Here is a 13,928-nt window from a genome sequence, read left to right as displayed (position 1 = left end):
CATGGAGAAACACCACTGTGGTTACCAGCCTAAAAAGAGAATGCAGAAAAACTGAGCGGAAATGGCGGAAAAATAAACTTCAAATTTACTATGAGCTGTACAAACAAAGCCTGCGTAACTATAACAATGAGTTGTGCAAGGCCAGAGAGCTGCATTTATCTGAAATGATTAACAGGAATGTCAACAATTCTCGCACTCTGTTTGCTATGATTGAAAAACTTACAAATCCTCCTAAACAGATAAGCCCAGAGCTCCTTTCCACTGAGAAATGCAACCAATTTGCAAACTTTTTTAGCCAAAAAATTAAAACAATTAGGCAAAATATTAATTCCACACAGTCAAACAAGAAAATTAGTCTGTGTCTAAAACCCGGAAATAATTCTGATGTCATGTCGCAATTTAAAATGGTGAATTTAAAAGTCCTACAAGAAACAGTTTGGCATTTGAAATCAACAACATGCACTCTGGACATGATACCATCCGACTTTTTAAAAACAGTTTTTACCTCAGTAGAAAGTGATCTCCTACTGATAGTTAACAGCTCGCTGGCATCAGGCATTTTTCCCAAGTCACTAAAGATAGCTGCTATTAAGCCACTCCTAAAGAAAAGGACTCTAGACGCCTCTATAATGAACAACTATAGACCTGTCTCTAACCTCTCTTTTATTTCCAAGATTATTGAAAAAGTTGTATTTCACCAGCTTCATGACTTTTTAAATGAAAGTGGAAATCTTGATAAATTTCAGTCCGGCTTCCGACCTCATCACAGCACTGAAACAGCTCTGGTCAAAGTGTTAAATGACATTAGGTTGAATACCGATTCTGGTCAAGTATCAGTCCTGGTTCTGTTGGATCTCAGTGCTGCGTTTGATACTGTAGATCACAGAATCCTGTTGCACAGGCTGGAAAACTGGGTTGGACTTTCTGGAGCGGTCCTTAACTGGTTCAGGTCCTATTTAGAAGGCCGGAGTTATTTTGTTACGATCGGCAGCTATGAATCCGAACGAGTGGCCATGACTTGTGGAGTCCCCCAGGGGTCAGTCCTTGGACCTCTTCTGTTCAACTTGTATATGCTCCCTTTGGGTAAAATATTACAAAACTATAGCATTAGTTATCAAAGTTATGCAGATGATACACAACTTTATGTGTCTCTGTCACCAGATGACTGCAGTCCAATAGACTTAATGTGTCAGTGTCTGGAGCAAATAAACACCTGGATGAGGGAGAATTTCCTACAATTAAATGAAGACAAAACTGAGATTATTCTGTTTGGTAGCAAAGAGAAGAGGGTCAGCATTGGCAAACACCTGGAGACTCGGGCTCTTAAAATTACCAACCAAGTTCGTAACCTGGGAGTGTTGATAGACTCAGATCTGACTTTCAGAAGCCATATCAAAGCTGTCACTAAGACAGCTTTTTACCAGCTCAGAAACATCAACAGAATTAAAAGTTTAGTCTCCCAGAAAGACCAAGAGAAACTCATCCATGCATTCATCTCCAGTAGACTGGATTACTGTAATGGTCTTTTAACAGGACTTCCTAAAAAGAGCATTAAACATCTGCAGCTCATCCAGAACGCTGCTGCTAGAGTTTTAACCAGGACTAAGAGATCTGAACACATCACACCAGTTTTAAAATCTTTACACTGGCTTCCAGTCAGTCACAGAATAGATTTTAAAACCCTTCTGATCATTTACAAATCCCAGAATGGTTTAGGCCCAGAATACATCTGTGATATGTTCAGAGAATATAAACCTAGCAGAGCTCTTAGATCCAAAGACTCTGGTCAACTAGTCCAGGCCAGAGTCCAGACTAAACATGGAGAAGCAGCATTTAGCTGTTATGCTGCAAACAAATGGAACAAACTGCCAGTGGAGATTAAACTTTCCCCAAATGTAGACATTTTTAAATCCAGGTTAAAAACTTTTCTTTTCTCATGCGCCTATGCATGAAATCTGCACGGTAACTTTTTTTTAACTCATCTTGCTTTTAATCATTTTAATGTAATTTATTATTTTATTGTGATTATGTGTTGATTATGTGTTGATGCCTTTTACTATTCTAAATATCTGTAATGTCTTTGTTTTATGTAAAGCACTTTGAATTGTCCTGTACATGAAATGTGCTATACAAATAAACTGCCTTGCCTTGCCTTGCCTTCATCTCCTGTAATTCTGTTTGTCACCAGGCAGCTTGTTCAGCAGATGGGGCTTAGGTGCAGACAGCATTAACACAGAGTGAGGGGTGAAGGATGACTAGAAAAGGACATAGGGAGGGCATCCACATGATGACCTGTCGACTTCTATCACCTGTCTTTGTCTGCCTTTTCTTTCTTCGTGTGTCCCCCCTCCCATTCACATTCTCTGCTTCACAGTCTCACAGGTATTATGCATCGTTTGGTGATAAAAGGACCCAGTAATGGATCTTTTCTATATCCAAGCTCAAGTAAACTGGTATGACAGGTCCTCCCTCCCTCTAGACTGGGTTTTATATTGTCTCTGTCTGGGACGAAAAAGGCTTTGAGCAAAGGAATTTTATTATAGTGTGTGTGGGTTTTCCTACTGGCATGCACCTTTGTCTACCACACATGGATTAGGCTACATATCTGGCTAGTGCCCAGGTGTGCACGCTGTATATCTGTCAGCGCTGACCCAGAACAAGTAGTGTGTGATGAAAGCAGAGCTATGTTGAATGAGATGGAAGAGGAAAAGCCTGTCATTATTCACTTAACAGCCAAACAATGTACCATAACGGTCTGTATGCTGCTATTCTCCACAAATTTGCAGATAGAGAGAACTTCTAGTGATGCTGCCCATGTCTGTTTTCCCGGGACCTTGTGTTAAGATTCAAGAAGGGGAAAACTATTCCAGTGCCAGCAGGAAGATGATTGACATGGGGGGGGGGGGGCTTCATAGTAATGTATAAAAATGTGCCACTGATCGCTGTTCACTCATGCAGTAGAGCGTGTTGTAAAGTACCAAGCCCGTCACAAGCTCCAGGCCCCTCATTGGTGGGCAGCCCACACTCCCACCACCACCACTTACCCCAATGCTTAGTCTGGTGTACAAGTGCCCATCCCTCCCCTGCTTCTATCTGCTACCCCCTCCTCCTATTCCTGCCTTGGCACGCACACTCTGGTATGCACTGAAATTCAATCAGATGCTTAATTACATCTTAACATGGGTTCCTACCAGCTGGCTTTATTCCCCTGTTTCTGATTAAAGGGATTAGAAAAATGAAATTTAACAGTGGATTTGCATATTTCGCTGAAAGGGGGACTGGCATGTCTCTGTGGCTGTCTGGCCAGCGTTTGCCACTCCTGCTCTCTGTAGTCAATCAAATAAGGAAGGATATAAGCACAAGTTTCTGCTTCCAGTTTTGCTCAGCAGGTTAAAGCAATTAGAAGAGATAGGACATCAGCCATGTCTCTTCACTCCATATCCTACTAACAACTGTGACATGATGCCCCCTGACACAGGTATTCCGATGCATAGATCGCTCCAAAAAAGCAGCATAAGAAAAATCCAAGAATGTGTTTCTTTCGGCCTCATAGTGCACATTCCCTGTCTGTTGAGAATAAACCATCTCTGTTGCTCACGTTTGCCTGATGAATGGCATACAGCAGAACCAGGTGGCTTTAGGCTTCTTCTTAATGGGGCCAAGTAGGCCCACTATCCAAGCTGTGCAAAGAAAATGGGCCCATTAATCACAGAGCCACCACCATCATCTCCATATGATTATTCTCCTCATGTGTTAGCGAACTCCTGGCTGCACAGGAATTATTGTTACATCCTGTGCTATTTTCCACACTTTCATCTTTTTTATTTCTTTCAAATAACTTGCATCCTTTCTTTTCATCTTAATGTACTGTCTGGAACCAAATCAAATAGACCCTGGGAGGAGATCTGGTAATCCCACACTGTTTATTTTGTACAATTAAAAATTACTTTACTGAAAGTTTGAGGCCTGTGGGTCTGTTGAATCAAATACAAACAAAGCAGCTAGTATTAATGAGTGAATATGAAGCAGATATTTGGATCTGACAGGTCATAAAATAACAGAGTATTTAATGTTTGTACTATCTCAGCAGATACTTTACATATGAGTGTTTTCTTTAACCAATTAGAGAAAGAACACCGAGCCAGTGCAGCCATGTCAGTTTCTGTTTGGGAACAAACCAGATCAATCATAAACATTTTGCTTTTGATGAAGGACACTTTAATTAGTCCCAATGAAACAGTTTGGGGAGCACAGGCTCAAGGAAAACTCAATGAACAGTCAGAGCTTTGGGTCAGCTGTAACTCTCTCTCTCTCTCTTTCTCTCTCTCTCTCTCTCTCTCTCTCTCTCTCTCTCTCACTCTTAATGTGACTCTACTGCCCCCTTTTGGGGCAAGAGAGAATATCACTTCACTCACAATGATCCAAACAGGATTTGGTCTTGAGATTGTCTAGTTTAGCTGCAAGACCAGTGGCATGACCCGTTTGAAAATTTTAACTATCAACTTTTGTGTTACCTGCCAACTTTGTTTTTGTAAAAGGTAAAAGGTAAGGAAGGCAGAAAGGCTTGAAGAAACCACTTTTTTCTCTCTTCTAAAGCAGGTGCTGCTTCATGCTTTATAAGTTTTTGTTGGACTTGTAACCAAGGGAAGACAATCCACAAATATGTTGCACGATTCACCCATACGCTATACACAAATATGTATTCTTGTGTTCATAAATATATGGAACAGTTTGCAAACATGTAAACGCATCTTGCTTAATCAACATTGTTGACATCTGTGTCCACTTAAATGTGTGGCTCATTTTTTGTGGTTTGCTTCCTTTCACTTTATGACTTGTGTTGCATGACTCCCTTCTACTTGTTGGTGGGCGTCTGTCAGTGGTACCACAGCTAATATGTTTACAAGACCAAACCATCGCCAAAAAGTCTATCCTCATAAACTGGAAATCACGGAACTCCATAAATATTGCACATTGGAAAAACCTTATCATTGATTACATCTCACTGGAAAATGCAAACTCCTCTGTGAAAAAACTAACTGGCAATCATTCCTTAATTTTTTTATATAAATAATAATAATTTCTTATATTAAATAATAACCACCTATAACAAACTACCGTCATAACCAATCACTTCAGGGAATGATCACCTTCACTCAGACCATCAATTTCTTTTATTTACTAATTCATTACAATTGTAACTCTCTTTGTTCTCTTGTTACTCTACTTGTTGTTTAGTTTTGTTGTCATTGTTACTTTTATCGTTACTGCTACATCATAATTTGTTACCCTTTTTATTTCTTTGTTTTTTATTTATGTATTTATTTTTACTTTACTATTTTCTGTTTGTTTAGTCATTTTTCTGTTATTATTATTATTATTATTATTATTCCCTTCCCATAATATTTAGTCCAGTAATTGAACCCAACCCTACTGTATTATGGCTGTCATTTAACGTGTATTTGTTTATTTAATTATTTATCTACTTATTTACTGCTCTAAAGACACACTATTTACTACTAATTCACTACTATTATTAATATAATCATAATTTGTTACATTATTATTATTATTATTATTTTACTGTATTATCTTCTGTCTGTTGTTTATTATTATTTTACTTCAATTATTTTACTTTATTCTATTTTTTTAAGGAAAAAAAACAGTGATGGTGATGATAATAATAATATCAAGAAGAAATAAGAAAATTGGAAGAAAGGAACCCTGAATCCAGCTCATTCTTACTAACCATTTCAACCAAACATCTGCCTCACCTCATAGTATCAACTCTTCCATTTTTTGACCTTCTCTGCTCCTTTGCCCTCCCCCCCATAACCAACCTGACAAAATTGATGCCCTTCTTACAAAGACAAGTTGCACACACATATATATACACATATAAGAACACACACACACACACACACACACACACACACACACACACACACACACACACACACACACACACACACACACACACACACACAAATTATATCTATTTAATTATTATTTCTTCTTTTTTTTTCTTTTTTTTGTTTGTTTCTTCTTCCTCCCATTTGTTTCTGTTTCTTTTTTTGTTTTGTTTTGTTTTGTTCTGTTTTGTTTGTTCTGTATCATGTTGTTGTCTGGTCTTGGTCTGAATTGTTTTTCTTGCAATAAAAAAAATAAATAAATAAATAAATGGTGCAGTGCTAATCCACTAAAGGATTTTTATTTTTGTGTATTTAAAAAAAAAATAAAATAAAAAGAAGACATTCAAAAAAATAAATAAATAAATAAAATAAATATGTTTACAAGAAAAATTAAAATAATAAAAATTACAAATAGTAATATCTACTGCATGCACAAGAAAACTCACAGATATGTGCCACGCTTCACAAACATCCAAAAACATCATTTTAATGTGTTTTGTAAAATGACATGCACAAAAATACATGGCAAATGTGGAAATATGTACAACTTGAACTGGTACAGTCTTTGATATTTGTGGTTTTGTTTGTACATGTTGTGCATGCAAGTTTCTGGATCAATTTCTGGATTGTTACTTTTCTGACTCGATTGTAGATTTTTGTCCAGATAGAACCACCACTGATTTGTGGGGAAATGGATTCAGTCTGTACAAGAGGATAGAAAAATGTGTGGAGTGGGCCATAACTGTTGGATTAAGAAACACTTCCTCAGGATGAACAGAGCCAGTCAAAGAGTCTCATATCCTGGTTGGAGCTTTACCTTAGTTTAGAGTGCCCCCTTCTGGTTAGATGAGGTACCACTCCCTATTAATTTGTGCTTCATGTGACATAAAAATTGATTTACCAGAAGATCCAACTTTTTTATGTGTAAAAAATCCCATTTAATTTCATGGTGTGAAAGTGAAAGTTTCGAAAGTCTTTAGCTCTCCAGAGAATTGTGTAGTATAAGCAGGATCAGAGTTGGAGTTATTTAAAGTGCCCTTCTGTGCAACATTAAAATAACAGATGCCACCACACACACACGTTAAGGGCTGTGTATATCTTGTAAATACTCACGAACATACACACACGTATAAGTAACGTGCTGAGATTGGGGAAGTCATTTTAAAGCCATAAAGAAGGAAAAATTGTCTTCCTGTTATTGTATCTAAAGCTCTGTATAAGAATAATAATACTCACAATAAAGAAAAAAATTATTCTGCCCAAAGTAATTAACTTTGAGGACAAGAGAAATTAGCATATCATTACATCAATATACATCAATATTTTTGTTTAACCCTGTTGTGCTCTGTTAGAAGTTTTTTATCATTGTTCTTGCAAATCAGATTTTTTTTTTTTTTTTTTTTCTGGTTGCTGCAATTTAGTGGGTCTGCATTGCACATGTTCACATTCCAGGCTGGTCGACCCAAAGGTACTTGTCCTTGAAACTCTGAGACTATAGGATTGTGTACATCTATCTGTAAATAATTCATTCTGATCAATCTGTGGGGAAAGTGATCTTGTAGATTAAGACTGGCTGATTTACAGATCTAATCAAGAGGGGTCTAAGCTGAGGTGGCTTAACCTGATATTTACCAAACCAACATTGCCTCCTGCTGGACAGTGATCATATTGCAGAGGCTGACCTCATCAGCACCCCCGCCCCCACCACATCTGCAGTTATTTTGAGGCTTGTATGACTCGGCTCTTAATGCTCGAACACCTTTTATACGGCACCAGATGTTTCACCTGGTTCTCATCACACAGTTCAGTGCTTACATGCTGCAACAAAAGGCTCTTTAGAGATACAGAACGACAGGAACAGGTCATTAAAAATACAGATGCACATTTCTAACATAATTGAAACTCATTCAAGCAGATATGGGTCATTTGTTAATCAGCTATTTTCATGAAGGGAAAGCCAATATGTTTGTGTTAAAATGGTGCAATGGCATGGATTTAATGGGGATTAAGCAGAAATTATATTATGCCACATCATTTTTGTATATTATACCCTATGTATCGCTCACAGTCTGAGAAATATTCTGAATACTTCCAGTTACTACATCTTCTTGGTCTTCAAATTTAACAGATACATAAAAATGTAGTAGATAATGAAGGCAAGTCTTTTGTTTCACATTTCATGAAGTCTAAAAATGTCCCTCAGTATTAACTGTAAGATTCTTTAATAAAGCATGCAAGAACATGGACATGTGTACATGCAAAGTCTGAGAGGTGAGATAGGAAAGGAGGTCCAATCAGAGAGTTTGAATGAGAATGCTTATGAAACTGGGGGGAGGGGGGTGTTGCATTTACCTAATGACAGAAGATTTACACAGAAACCACAGAGCACATAGTGAGTGAAGGATGCAGAACCTAATGCTAAGTATTCAGGAGTGGTTATGGTCCAGATGGCCCTGGAGCTACAGCAGCTGTAAATCACACACTGCTATGTGCTGCAGGCTGGACTCTTTCTTCAAGGTGAGACCACTGACGACAGGCATTACTGAGATGAAACCAGGATTTTAGGGTGAGGATGAGGAGGGGGCAAAAGGCATTTATCCTGTTTGTCTCAGTAAAAGAACACATGTTATTGTAAACATCCCTATTTGGTTCTTATGAAATTATCTGATATTTCTAATTTATATACAGTCATTCCACTTTTCTGTGTAAAATCAATGACATTATTAATCATACTGCTTCAAATACTTCTCAAATGGGATTTCATGTAAGCATTGTAAGTAAGTAAGTATTTAATCAGTAAATAATCATTTATACAGTTTTACTAAGTATCCATAAGGCATTTTGATGGGTTGGATGAAAGTAACACAAAGCAATCCCCTCCACTGTAAATATTATTACTATAAGATCACAGGATGTAGGTGAAAATAAACTTATGATACAACTTAAGCTGGAGCCATCAGTGCTTCCATTGAAGGAATGTACCTATAATAAATCTGTGCAAGTTGTTTCTTCCCAGCCATGTCTTTTCTCTGCAAACATTAACCTTCGGCCACCTTCCCCCTGTGACTTCTCATTGATTGGAGAGAGCTGTTGGAGGAGGAGGAGGCTGTGCATGTATTACGAATAGAAGGCTGGAGGTGTGGTGCTGATGGAGCGGGGCACCGTAACCTGGCCATGCAGTGAATGTTGGGTGTGGCCCTGTTCATCATCCACCATACATGCTAACCATAATTCATTTATAAGCACTGGGAGCTCTGCAGCAGATGCACTTACATATGTTTTAAAGACACAAGCAGTATTACTGCACACATCAAGGCACCAGAGCAGATTCATTCCTAAGCTGTATTTACAACCTGTAGATTAGATGTCACCGTGTTGTAATTCTTATTTCAGGGTTGACTCCCCCATGTCTACAAATGTGAACACATCCTGAATTCTCTTGCATTCTTGAGGTCAAAATGGCAATGAAATATGAATCACTCGGAACTCTGGTATGCAGGTTGGAAAAAAAATCTGTCATCACACAGTGTCACTGTACAGCCAGAGCCCTGATGGCTGATTTATGCCCCGTCTGCCTTCCTCCAAAGCACCATCATTAAAATTCTAATCAAATGCACTGAAAATGACAGCGCTATTGTATTTTTAAGTTCCAACACATAGTAACAGTCATCTTTCTTGATTTTAATCACATTTAAATGACATTATTTATACAATTTTATCAGATGAGCTTTAGCAGACTCCACATGAAGAACTGAGCTATTAGTGGATGCTGGAGGGTTCAAATCTGGCTACGTGTCCATGCACAGACATAGTGCTGAAGTCTCACATTTTATGTTAAATCCCTTGTTTGGTTTTCAACAGCTAGACTAATTTCACTCTCAAAGTAAGATGAAAATGTAATTAACAGTTCAGTAGCTTCTTGTTGGTGTCGTCTTCAGGAACAACACCAACTCACCTGAAGTTCCCAAATAGTTACAGAGAGGAGGAGACTTTCTGAGTAGGACTGAGTATTTGTGCAAAACTATAAATATAAATCACTGAAATGAAAATGATGGTAGTAGCACTCAGCCTGCAGGTAAAAAAAATTCTTTCAGAGTCGAAGCAGACTGTCTTGATGAAGTGATAATGATGTAAAGTCCAGCAAAAAATATCAGTTTAATCTAGTTTTTAATAAAGAACTCAAAGGCCTTGTTTCATAACCACATAAAAATCAAAGTTTCTGACTGTACTTCCAAATCTTTTTCCTTTTTTCCCCCTGCTTGTGTGAATGCTGCTGAGAGGCAGGAAGTAGGGAACCAGCCCCCTCCTCCTGAATCTCTTGCTGTGCTCCAAGCTGTGTACTAATGTCCAGCCCCTCGCCTGCTCATCTCTGCTGGGTGTCTTTGTACCATCCATCAACCCTGCTGTCACATATCATTGGCAGAACTTAGAGGGGCCAGAATGAGAGCATCATAAACACCACACAGGGATGGCAGAGAGAGGAACAAAACATGGATCTTTTGATCAAGATCTTTTGTTTTATATATATCTGTCATGAAATAATCTTCAGTTACCTTCTTCAAGTGTCAGCTTTTTGCATTTAAATAAATATAACTTAAACTCCAAATATGGGCATTTATGAAACCCTTTAAACATCTCTCTGTTTATTAAAGCTGCATATTTGGATATTTTGGGGCATAAAAATAATATCTTAAATGGGTTTAGATGTAAGGTTGAATGTAAGTGGCACTGACTCTGTCTGCACTTGGTTGGATTCAGCTGCCCACTTTTAACTCTGCCTGTAACACCCCTGAATCATTCACCATGACCATGTTAATAAAGCACTAAAACATTTCTGCACAATTTCTACATCTTCATTGTGACACTAGATCATGGACATAAGATAACTCTTATATGCTTTCTGATGAGACTGGGCTGATTTAGGGGTAACCAGTCCTTTTAGACAGTTTGCTACAATTCTTCACCTGAATTGCTCGAGTGTGTGTGAATTCAGTTACCAGCTGCCACTAATACACAGACAGAAGCTGATAGTGTCACTCAGTGATTATCAGTGCTTCATTCAATGGATTTATTTTAAGCTACTTCCCATGAAGACTGCACTACAGTGATTTTAACCTTAAAGCTTAATTACTCTGATACTCAGCTTTTATCCTCCACATCTGAACTGAAAATAGAGATGCGTCAGTGAATTTTGCAGATGGTTTAGCTTTGTAGTTTGGGTCAACTCAGCTATTTCATTTTTCATTTCAAACAGCTGGCAGCACGTAGAAGATGACAAGGGTAAGCAGCGGTTTGATCTTATTGGACACCATAACTGACGAGATATTTGTCAAAACTTTGACCCACAAAATAATTCTGAGGTGCAGAATTAATAAACTGAAGTCAATCATGTAACTGAGACACATAAAAACATCCAGTTACAGATCTGGAGTACTATTGATTTTGTTTTAAATAATAGAATGTTATTAAAACAGCAAAGTACTTTCCTAGATTACCATTATGATTAATAGCGACCCATAAAAAACAAACTGATAAATGTTTCCAACAACTCTGGCTGATAAATGAATGATTGGGAGCAGACTGACAGGACACCAGATTCTTAGAAGCATGAGCATCCCGATGCTTTTTATAATCACACAAACACAAGAAAACATCACTTGACTCTACAGTTCACAGCCTCACATCAATATACAGTATTAATACTTCTCTGTAGAAGACACTTACTGTCTTTAGTCTTGGTGTAGATTCTCAGGTATCTAGGTCAAGGGTAATTCTAAGAGTTTGAATTAAAGCAACTGAGCTTTGTTTTTTGGTCCTTGATGCCTTTATTCACAAGTTGTGATATGATCCACCAGAAATGTTCAGCACTTTTACCAGTTTCTGCTAGTTTATTTGAAAAAGCACAGTTACAACAAGATACATCAAGAGAAAGGTAAAGAATGCCAGAAGCAGAAATTCTTGATATTACAGAAAAAAATCCAATCCAGTCTGAACCAGTAAGGCAAGAACGTGGAAACACAACACATTTGGACATTCAGGACCAGAAGGTCACGAGACAGGGATGTCACCCAATCGGATATCTTAATCAAATCAAATCAAGTTTGTCAAAAACAAGATGCAAGAATGTCCCTGCAAGGATAAAAGAAAAACTGAGGGACACAGACACATCAAGAAAAAACCTCAACCCAGTGGATTTCCAAACAAGGAATTCAGCAAATCAGCTACGAAGTCTGTGGAATAAAAATATAACAAACATGTGAATATAGAAGAGAAGAACAACAGGTGCTAGAATTTCATCATTTCATGTGTATTTGAGAAACTCAGAAGGATCAGACCCAAACTTGCCATTCCAGTACATTTCAAACCCAACATTTCCAGACACAAACTTAACAGAAAATCATCCAAACATAAGCTGAATGATGTCGTGTTTGCAATGCAGTGCAGCGAGGAGTTCTCAGACTTTATACATGAGAGACCAAACACCACCACCTTAAATGCAAACAACACAGGAGAGCATCTCTCAAGAGTCAGTTACCCACCAGCTAATGTACACATTGTGGACATACAAAATATACAGATTAATAGAGATGTCAAGAAAGGCATCTATGGTAAACTGGATAAGACATCTGTGAGAAAAAAAGATGTCCTCCTGTAACACCTTCCCAACACTGGCAATGTAGGCTTGGCTCGCCTCACCATGAGATCTCACAACATTTCACACATTGGACCTTGTGATCAAAACAGTTCTGGTCACACAGGTAAACATTTCACAGGTGACAATGACTTGAACAACTCGCACAGTGGTCGTTCAGTGACACATGTGCCCTTAATGACCCTTAATGTGTGAACATTTCTTTTACAGTTATAGGTCAAAATACCCCCCCCCCCTCTCCCCCATTAGTTAGAACCAAATAAGCTTTCTTGGGTGAGAGAGGAAATGTTTTCAAGAACTAAACAAGAGAAGTCCTGACGCCTTTATTCAAGCTTTTAGGATGCAACGGTTGTATGTCCTGCATCTCTTACTCACAGGCTGAAAAGAAACAAAACTCATCTCACCTTGAAAACCTATACAAGGCTGCCTGTGGACAGTTTGTAAGTGCTGCTTTAATAGCAACATACATCTGCAGTTATTTCCCCTGCATGGAATTAACATCACATTCTCCACATCTCTTTGCAGGTGGCATTAGCAGTGACATTTAGCAGGTAGTAGGAGTGTTAGATTGGCATCCTGAGGGGTTTGAAGTAGCCTGTCCTCACCACAGTGGTAATTATTCCAGGGGCCTAATCATTAGAGAGCTCTTTTAATCAGACTTCCATTAGCTGCTAATATAACACAATTAATTACATCTCCAGGAGCGCAGTCCTTTAGGACTACTTCAGGTTTACATGACTGACAAACACTTTTATAAGTCATTTTCCACATTATACAATAACAGAAGAACATTAAGTGTCTCAAACTTAATCTGAGAACACATTTCATAGAGGAAGACTGACATAGACTATATTATAAATTAACATAAAGCAATCAGTAAACAGCTTGACAGTGTGTGTGTATTCTGTATCCTCATGCTGACCTTATACTGTAAATACTCATTTATTTGGGCCACACGGTGTTTGTGTCAGAACATGTCATTCTTGGGGAATACATTTTATACAATAATGAAGGGCATAAAAGTGACTAGGAGGGGATGGGAAATGGGGGAGTGCTGCTGCTGACACCTTCAGTTTCCCACATTAACCTGTACTCACCTGCTTTCTGACAGTCAGGGCAGCTGGAGGAAACGAGCTATGTAACTCTAAACCCAGATTTGCTGAGCTTGTTTTTTACAAAAGTAGTCTTTGAGGACTGTGTGCTTTTATGCATGTGCACAGCTTTGTGTGTATTTCAAACAGTGCATGTACTTATATGTAGTAGAAAAAGACATATCAGACAGTGTTCATTATAGTTAATTTAGATGTACTTAAGCTTAAATGTGTTTTTTTCCTCATCAGACTTAGACTCAATAATGTCTAACC

General features: G+C 38.1%; 1 protein-coding gene across 5 annotated transcripts in view; it reads left to right on the top strand.

Annotated features, from left to right (window-relative positions):
- Positions 1–13,928, top strand: part of robo1 (roundabout, axon guidance receptor, homolog 1 (Drosophila)) — a 291,012-nt gene that overhangs the window by 106,676 nt on the left and 170,408 nt on the right. The gene's annotated exons all lie outside the window — the stretch shown is intronic.

Source organism: Melanotaenia boesemani, chromosome 9 (genome assembly GCF_017639745.1).
Source record: "Melanotaenia boesemani isolate fMelBoe1 chromosome 9, fMelBoe1.pri, whole genome shotgun sequence".
Taxonomy (NCBI): domain Eukaryota; kingdom Metazoa; phylum Chordata; class Actinopteri; order Atheriniformes; family Melanotaeniidae; genus Melanotaenia; species Melanotaenia boesemani.
This window is presented reverse-complemented; position numbering and strand designations above follow the sequence as displayed.